The sequence below is a fragment of the Mustela erminea genome, chromosome X (assembly GCF_009829155.1).
Source record: "Mustela erminea isolate mMusErm1 chromosome X, mMusErm1.Pri, whole genome shotgun sequence".
Lineage (NCBI taxonomy): Eukaryota > Metazoa > Chordata > Mammalia > Carnivora > Mustelidae > Mustela > Mustela erminea.
This window is the reverse complement of record NC_045635.1, coordinates 16,670,810-16,680,697: the sequence shown is the minus strand read 5'-3', so window position 1 is coordinate 16,680,697 and position 9,888 is coordinate 16,670,810. Positions and strand designations below refer to the sequence as shown.

The 9,888-nt window shown below is 41.7% G+C and overlaps 1 pseudogene; it reads right to left on the bottom strand.

Moving 5' to 3' along the window:
- Positions 1–1,305: 1,305 nt before the first annotated feature.
- Positions 1,306–5,093, bottom strand: LOC116583140 (annotated as a pseudogene).
- Between the last annotated feature and the right edge of the window lie 4,795 nt (positions 5,094–9,888).

Genomic DNA, 9,888 nt, shown 5'->3' with positions numbered 1-9,888 from the left:
ATGTGCTCCCTCTCTCTCTCTCAAGTAAATAAATCTTTAAAAAAGATAAGAGAATTCTGTAATCAACTTCATGCTCCTAAACTTGAAAACTTATATAAAACAAATAATTCCCTAGAAAATAGAGTATTAAAACTGACAAGTAGAAAACAGAATACTTAAATAATTACTAAGGGATCTGAGTCAGTTGCTAAAGATTCACTTCTACACAAATACAGAATCGTAGGCTTAAATGATTTTATGGATGAATTCTACCAAATGTTTAAAAAACATAGAATTTCTATCTATAGATTCTCCAGTCAATAGAAAATGAAGAAACACTCAATTGTTTTATTGAAGCTAATATAATCTTCATCCAAAAAATAGACATGGGCATTTTTTTTTATTTTTTTTAAATTTTTTAAAGATTTTATTTATTTATTTATTTGACTGAGATCACAAGTAAGCAAAGAGGCAGGCAGAGAGAGAGAGAGAGAGAGAGAGAGAGAGGAGGAAGCAGGCTCCCTGCTAAGCAGAAAGCCCTGTGTGGGGCTCGATCCCAGGACCACCCTAAGATCATGACCTGGGCCGAAGGCAGAGGCTTAACGCACTGAGCCACCCAGGTGCCCCAACATGGGCATTTTAAGACAGGAAAATTGCTGGCTAATCTCACTAGATAATATAAACAAAAGATCTTAAATAAAATATTACAAAAGTATTTCCATAATTATAAAAATATTACCAGTGATATTTTATTTAGTATGTTTGCATTTTTTTTTTTTTTTACAAGAGTGTAGGTTTTACTATTTCTGATAATATGAGACCAGCCCCTTACTCAAGCACTAGGCTGAGGAGCAGGTGGGTGGTGAATTCTGAGGGTTGGCAGACAGACCTCCGTGCTCTAAAAGGGCTTCCCCACTTCCTGAAATCCCAGTTCGGTGGTACATATTTTTTGAATCTGAGCATGCATGGACGTGTAAATATCACGTGAGAGTGAGTAGGTGGGTCACGATTTAACCTTAGTTCTGTTCACATTAACCCATCACTGCTATCACATGTCCTTTTCACATTCTAGCTTTTGTTCATGCTATTCTTCTGAGGTAATGCTGAATGACATGAACTGCAAATATAAAATTACCTTATACATTCAACAGTCTCTCATCTGATATCTATATCCAAACCTACTCATTCTTTTTTAAAACAATTTATTTTTTTCCAATGTAAGAAGAATAATGGGTTTATATAGAAAATTTGAAAAAGGCAGGAAGATAGCGAGAAGAAAAAAAAAAAATCAACCGTAGTCCTACCCCTAGAGGACAACCATTGTTGCCATTGTTGACAGTGTGGTCGTGCTCGTTCTTTAAACAAATCTTAGTTTAGGTCCCATTTCTGATGTGATGCCTGCCTCACCTTCCTCCCCCAGAATTTCTCTATCACGTTTGTACCCCTCACTTGTACCAGTTAGTGAACCTGGCGTGTGTCCTGCACTTCCAACTAGGTTGTTGGACGCTCGAAGGCTGCAGCCATGAATTCTACTTCTTAATTTATCCCCAAACACCTACCACATTGGACCCAGTATTTGCTGGCTGATTTAACCTAAATGAATACAAACCACTTCAGAAAGGATATAAAACAGGCCAGTATCTACATCACGAAAATTAAAGCTTTCAGGTCACCTGGCTTGGTGATTACGGTTTTTCTGTTCCTGGAACTCCTGAAAGCCTATTAACTAGCCTCTTTCTCCACATCAAAACTGAATAAGAAGCAGAATGAGTGACAGCCAGGATTTACTCAAAGATTCTCTATATAAGGCATAAAAAGGTGGGGGGGGAGGGGAGATGGAGAGAGAGGGGGAGAGGGAAGGAGGAGGAAGAAGGGAATGAAGAAGAGAAGAAAAGAAAAGAGAAGACAAGAGAAGAGTAGAGTAGGGTAGGGTAGAGTAGAGTAGGGTAGGGTAGAGTAGGGTAGGGTAGGGTAGGGTAGGGTAGGGTACAGAAGGGTATATAGAGTGTATAGTCCGGTGCTCAATCCAGTATGTGATTTGCCTCCAGCACCGTATACAGGATCCCATCCACTTGCTCTGAGTCAAACCCGATCTCACGAAGCTCCAAGTGAGGGAGGACAGAAGTAAGGAGATAGCTGACGTGGATACGCAGCCGCGTAAGCTTTGCCAAAGCCCTGAGCCTTCTGCAGCACTTCCAGGTGCATCTCTGTCTCCTTCAGTTTCTCTTTGAGTTCCTGCTTTTCTTCCTTGGTTCTCTCCAGCTCGGCTTTCAGAATTTGGAATTCAGCTTGGCGATAGCCCATGTGTTTCTTGCTCCAATACAAGCCTTCCGTCTCCTGGGTGGTGTAGGTCACCAATTCACTCTGGACTTTCTTGAATTCAGAATGCCAGTGATTCCTCTCCTGTTCCAGCTCCTCCACCTTTTGCTGGAACAAGTTCCGCTCAGCCAAAACACGTTCCAGTTTTTCTGTGGTTCTTTTCAGTTCTTCCAGTTCTCTTTGGTTCTTCATCTTTGGCGAACTGCGACCTCCGCCCTCCTCAGAACCTCGGCCCTTCTCCCCAGCGGCTGCGGCAGGGGGGGGACCAGAGGCCACGGAGGGGTAAGGCCCGGGGCTCCAGGATTCCACTGCTTTTCTCCTCTCAGCCAGCTCCTCTCTGTTGAAAGGGATCAGTTGAATGGGAGCTCCTGAATCTCTAACACCTTTTGCAACACCGACAACAGCTACAAAAGGTCCCTTGTTTACTTCCTCTTTGTTTACATTTGTGCTGCCTCTGTTAGATTCTTCTGCTACCAATCTTGGCATCTGACCTTCTAATTCTTCAGGGAGCAGGGACCCCTGGTGTTGGTCTTGGGCCCCTGAATACAGGACTGACACCTCCCTACTCTGACTGGGATTCTTGTTTGCATCTGGGTATTCTGGAGAAAGGTACAGTGGTGTGCTTCTCTCCGAACTGGATTTATCATGGCTGTTCTCCCCTTCTGGGTAGGAGACAGCTGCCTCCACCCTCCTATAAGGGCCAGGCATGGAATAATCTAGAGGAGGTGTTGTCATCTCATTCTGGAGCCTTCTTCGTTTCTCCACCGGCTCCTCTCCCAGGATCCATTTGTACTTACTGGAAAGCTGAAAAACACTGGAATCCAGAGGCTTAAGCTGAAGAGAGGGTGTCTTGCTTTCTTCTCCAACAGATGGAGGCCGGCTAGGACTATCCATTCCCTCATATTCAATTGTCTTATTGTTCAAGTCATCCATATCTCGACTAGCAGGGATCTTCAGCGGATTGGCAAATACCTTATTGCACCCTTCAGCGTCCGGAGCTGGGCAACCATGTCCGAGAGACAGTGCTCCTGGTGGTTCTCACTGTCCACTGGCAGCTTCTTCTTCTCAACCACTTGATCCTGTTTTTTAGCTTTGTTCAAGTACAGGTCTTCATCGATGAGTTCTTGTTCCTCTGGAACAGAGCATCTCCTGTACTTTGGATGGGAATTATAGTAACAAAACCATCTTGCAGGTAATGTAGACGGATCAACCTTGCCAGGAAGCTTCCTCCATTTAAGACACTCGTCACACTGTACCCATGTCTGGTCAGGAATCTTCGATATTGGCCTGGTGATGGCTGAGGTCTCAAAATTCTCTTGGGATGTCTTTTCCTTCCAATAAGAATTGAGCTTCTGGGCAAGGGCATTTATTGTCAAGCGGTACTCTTTGGTGTACTCAAAGTCTTGTTTGTTGTAGGCGGGTTTTAAGAAATTGCACTCGATGACTCCAATTACTCCCACACCTTCTCCATGAGTTGGCTTCACCTGGCATCCCACCTTCTCAAAAGACTTTATGAGTCGGTTGTTATGATACATCATCATTCCAAACTGGTTATTATTCTTGCAAGAGAACCCAAAAGTTATTTTCACCTGCTTATTTGTGAAGGTAGGTTTATATAAATCATATCCTACATTGGCCAGGCTCTTGGCAATCATCTGGGTGGTCACCTTCTTTTGGCGTAGAAAAATTTTCATTCGTGGCTTCATATACAGAATGCCACAAAATGCCCGTAAAGAATACTCTGTTTCTGGCAGCTCACAGGTAACACCACCAGTCTCTTTTTCTTCTGTGCCAAAGTCTGATACCAGGATGTCATATTGATCTGTATCAAAGTCCAACTCAGACTTTCCATCTTTATTTCTGCGGATGTTCCAAATGAGAACACGAGTGCCTTTTTTGCCTGGGATGGCATCAAACTGGGAAAGCAGGTCATTTTCACTGTTGAAAATTGAATAGTTCAAGATGGCTTCTAGGCTGGGCAAGGAATCCTCAGTAATAATCATTTTTTTGTTTTGCTGGTTGAATGGAACAATTGGTACAATAACTGCCTGGGCCTGGACACATTCCAGATAGGTCTGTGACAGGAGTCCAACAGTGAGAGTACCCCCATTCTTGGTGAAGACGAGAGCATCCTTTCCTAGCCGCATGGAACCTGACTTGAAACCATTACCAAAGACCCCGATGGGACACTGGCTCTTCTTTATTACTTTATCTGTAAAGCCAAAGCTGAGCATTCGGTGTAGTTTATGAGGTGTCATTCCACATCCATCATCAGTAAAGGTCAAACAAGATTTATTCTTGACCTCCTCAACATCTATAGAGACCGTCCTGGCAGATACATCTGGATCAACAGCATTATCTAGCAGCTCCGCGATGGCACTGAAGGGTCGCGTGTGGCTGCTGGAGTTGCTCTGGAGGTAGCGGGGGCTCATCGTGCTCAGGTGAATCCCAAAGGCCTGTGGGCCGCCGCCGGGCCGAGCCAGCCCGCTGCCCGGCGCGCCAGGGCCAGCGGGGGCCCCTCGATACAGGAGCATTTTTTTGGCCGCCACGATACTCGCTTGCTGCCGCCGGACTCCTCGCCCGGCCGTCCCGGACTGGCCCTCGCTCGCTCTCCCTCGCAGCTGGCGGCGGCCGTCCGGGACTGGCCCTCCCTCGCTCCCACCCGCAGCTGGCGGGGGCGGGGCGCGCTCCAGCCACCTGTCCCGGGCGGGAGGGGTGAGGCCGGCAGAGCCGAGCGGCGGCCCCGCCCTGTCAGCACCTCTCCCGACCCGCCGACTGCCTGTCGGGGCGGCCTCGGGGCCCAGTATGTTTGCATTTTAATGTCTTAAAATATGCAATACAACCAGCTTAGGTTTAACGCAAGCAGAAAAGTGTAACTAGTTCAGGGAAAGAAAAATACCATATGATTTCACTCATATGTGGAATTTAATTTTTTTTAATTTATTTGTCAGAGAGAAAAAGAGCTGCAGGCAGAGGGAGAGGAAGAAGCGGGCTCCCAACTCAGCAGGGACCCCAATGTGAGACTCGATCCCAAGACCCTGGGATCAGGACCTGAGCTGAAGGCAGAAACTTACACAGCTGGACCACCCAGGCATCCCTTAAAATATACAATACAACCAGGTTAGGTTTAACTCCAGCACAGAAGTATAACTAGTTCAGGGAAAGACAAATACCACATGATTTCACTCATATATGGAATTTAAGAAACAAAAAAAATGAACAAAGAAAAAAAATAGAGAAATCTGAAAACAGACTCTTAACTCTAGAGGACAAAAAGATGGTTACCAGAGTGGAGAGGGGTGGGGGAATGGGTGAAGTAGGTGATGGGGATTAAGGAGTAAACTTGCTGTGGTGAGCACAGGGTGATGTATGGAAATGTTAAATTACTATGTCATGCACCTGAAATTAATATAACACTGTATGTTAATTATAGTAGAATTTTTTTAAATATGTGTAACTAATAAATTGAATAAGTAGAACTCATGGAGTATGATCAGAAACAATTTTGATTCCCATATTGCCACTTTAAGTCCACTCTGTGGGACTAGATCTTATTTTGTCTTGATCACAGTTAAGGCAGTTCCATGACTCTTGAGCATTTTGATTATGTTTTGTGACAGAAGAGTCTCAGTTTAATTTAAAACCAGTAATAATTAAAGCTTTAATATTTCTTTAAAGTTGTATCATCTTCCATGTCATATTAGGCACATTCTGGGCTGGGCAGCTAAAGTAAGAAAGGGGATATGGCCAGTATCTTCTCACTTTCTCCACAAAGTACATCTAACCCTTCTCTTCCATATTGCTATGAGGGTTTGTGATCCCTCTGGAATTGCAGCAGAGGTGCAGGTGAGAAGAGGAAGAATGAGTTCTTTCTTGATTAAACTTCAATGAACTAGCATCAACACTGTCTGAACCTAGCTCATGTTTAAAACTAATTTGTTTTCTTACGGAGTACTGTTATGGCCTTTTCTGAGACCTTTCTGTCCTTCATATTTCTCAAGCAGCATCAACATCCTATATACTGTGCCTCCTAGGATCTGGGTGACACATTTCAAACCTCCAAGTGCTTCCACTGAAGGTCCTTTCCCCAGGCCCCAGGTAAATGTGAGCCCTGCTCGCAAGCCATTCTACCAAGAGAGATTTAGATGCATAGAATATCCACAGCTTTTTTCTAGTTCTCTCCTAATTTCCAAGCCTTTACTTGTCTTATCCAACTTCTTTTAGATGTGGGGATTGGTGATCAGCTAAGGTCACAAAACTAGTTTGCAACAACTTCCTTTACAAAACCAGCAGGGTGGTCTTACACCTCTCATGGAATTGTATTGTCTTTGGATCTCAGCCAACAGAGATTAAAATAGTTCATTTTAAAATCCTGTTTCACAAAGTTGGCTTACCATTAGGAAAATTCATTCATGTAGTTCAACACAATAAACAAGTAAAGGAGAAAAATGAATTATTATCTTAATAGAAGTAGAAAAATCATTTGACAGAATTCAGTATATATTTATGACTTAGAAATCTCTTACAAACGAACAATACAAAAGAATTCCTTAACCCGATTAAAAGTATCTATAAAAAATTCCATAGTAAGCACCATACTTAATGACATAATACTTAAGGCTAGCTGACTCATTTTTAAAATAAGGATCAAGGCAAGGATACCATTGGTTTTACTTCATTTCAACGTTCGATAGAAATTCTAACATGGTAAGACAAGAATTTAAAAAAAGAATAAAATTTATTAGACTAGGAAAGCAAGCTAAAACCATCTGTAGAGTATGCAATCATCTATAATGAAGACCCAAGAAAACCTATAGAGAAGTTATTAGGATTGATAAGAATAGTCAGCAAATTAACAAAACATAAAGTTAATACACGAAACTTAGGTGTCTAATTTAAGAAACAAAACAAATGATCATGGGGGAAAAATAGAGGTAGACCAAGAAACAGACTCTTGGCTATAGAGAACAAACTGATGGTTATCAGAGGGGTTGCGGGTGGGGAATGGGTAAAGTAGGTTATAGGGATTAAGGAGGGCCCCAGATGTTGCATGGAAGTGTTGAATCACTGTACTGTATACCTGAAATTAATATTGCACACTATGTTAACTAACTTGAATTAAAATAAAAACTTGGAGGGAAAAAGTTAATATGTGAAAATCTATTGCATTTCATCAGTAACAAAGTTAGAACATGTAATTTTTAAAAGATGTTATTTTCAATAGCAATTTAAAAAGGTGCCCATAAATAGATGTAACAAAAGATGTACACCCACCTTAATGGAAAAAAAAGTATAAGCTGTTATTACAAGACCAAGGAAAATTTAAGGAAATGATGAGAAATACCATGTTTATGATGAAGAAAATTCAATAATCATAAATATGTTAATTTTCCTAAAATGAATCTAAGAATTCAATTCAGTCCCAATCAAAACACATTCATGGGAGTAATAAACCTAAATTTTGGGGTGGGGAAATGTGAGAAGGGATATATAAGAACTTCCCATTCTTTATAATATTTTATTTCTTAAACTAGGTAGTTGATACATAGGTGTTTATTAAATTTTTTCTTTTTCGTATTTTTGAAATATTAAGTTTAGGAAAAGAGTACAGAATACACAATTTTGGCATTGTACTTGTATCTTTTTTAAAAAAAGGTTTTATTTATTTATTTGCCAGAGAGAGACAGAGCGAGCACAAGTTGGGTAACAGCAGGCAAAGGGAGAAGGAGATGCAGGCTCCCTACTGAGCAGAAAGCCTGATGTGGAACTTAATCCCAGGACCCTGGGATCATGACCTGAGCTGAAAGCAGACACTCAACTGACTGAGCCACCCAGGCACCCTGTACTGGTATCTCACAATGTAGCTGCAATTTAGTATAGATTTTTTTTAAATTTTATTTATTTATTTGACAGAGAGAAATATCTCGAGTAGGTTTTGGGGGGGAGTAGGCTCTCTGCTCAGAGAGCCCAATGTGGGGCTTGATTCCAGGACCTTGAGATCATGACCTGAGCTGAAGGCAGAGGCTTAACCCACTGAGCCACCCAGGCACGGCTAGATTTTTATCCATATGTGTTTGCACACTGGATTCTCTATCCATTATACCTGTGTGACCTGAAATAGGTAATCAATGTTTCTAAGCCCTCAGTTTCCACATCTATAAAATGTGGTTGTCATAAGCAATTAAAAAATTTAAAAAATTAGGGGCACCTGGTTGTCAGTTGGTTAAGGGTCTCCTTTTACTCAAATCATGATCCCAGGGTGAGCCATGTGTCAGGCTCCCTGCTCAGAATGGAGTCTGCTTCTCCATCTCCCTCTCCTGCTTCTCCCCAAACTTGTGCTTACACTCTCTCTCTCAAAAATAAATAAATAAAACATTTTAAAAAATAAATGAAATTTAAATTAGAGGATAAAGCATAATCTCAGTAATTTTATTTTATTCCTTTCTAAGGGGAGATTGTCAATGTAGTTCAGCTGGTGAAGCATCTGAGAATCACAGTGACCTTTGAGAAAACACCTTGAAATTCTGACATATATAACTCAATCTTGTGAATTAGGAGTAGTTTTTCTCAAAGTAAATACGGCCCGTGATTGCAACACATAACAACCACGTGCATGAATAGAAAGAATTTCTAAATTACTCCACTAGTCTGCATTTGCTGCCACCTTTTTAAAAAGATTTTATTCATTTATTTGACAGACAGAGATCACAAGTAGGCAGAGAGGCAGGCAGAGAGAGAGTGGGGGATGGGGTGGGGAAGCAGGCTCCCTGCCAAGCAGAGAGCCCGATGTGGGGCTCTATCCCAGGACCCTGGGATCATGACCTGAGCTGAAGGCAGAGGCTTTAACCTGCTGAGCCACCCAGGTGCCCCCATTTGCTGCCACTTTAATAATTTTGTCATTTGCAGTCCCACCAGTCAGTGTGAGAAAACTTTATTGATGGAATTATAAAATTGAAAAATTTTCATCTATTTGTCTAACTTTTCCCCTGTGAGTTGAGGAAAGAGCACTAATACTGGAGTCTACTTGAAAAACCCTCAGCAAAAATTCCTGGGTTGCAAAGCAAACAGAATATTAAAGAGGAAATCAGAGTGGCTCCACCCAGAAAAATGAAAGCATCTTTAAACACTCCTCTCAACTTAATCAACATGGCAAGTCTTTCTTGAAAAGTTTTCTGGCTTATTGGTGAAAATTTCTTTATTATGAAATACTAGGTCAAACATTCCTTCATTTTAAAGATGAAAATGCTGTTTTAAAATCCAAATCAGATAAAGAAGATGTGGTATATATACACAATGGAATACTATGCAGCCATCAAAAGAAATGAAATCTTGCCATTTGCGACAACGTGGATGGAACTAGAGGGTATCATGCTTAGCGAAATAAGTCAATTGGAGAAAGACAGCTATCATATGATCTCCCTGATATGAGGAAGTGGTGATGCAACATGGGGGTTTAAGGGGGTAGGAGAAGAATAAATGAAACAAGTTGGGATTGGGAGGGAGACAAACCATAAGTGACTCTTAATCTCACAAAACAAACTGAGGGTTGCTGGGGGAGGGGGGTTGGGAGAAGGGGTGTGGGGTTATGGA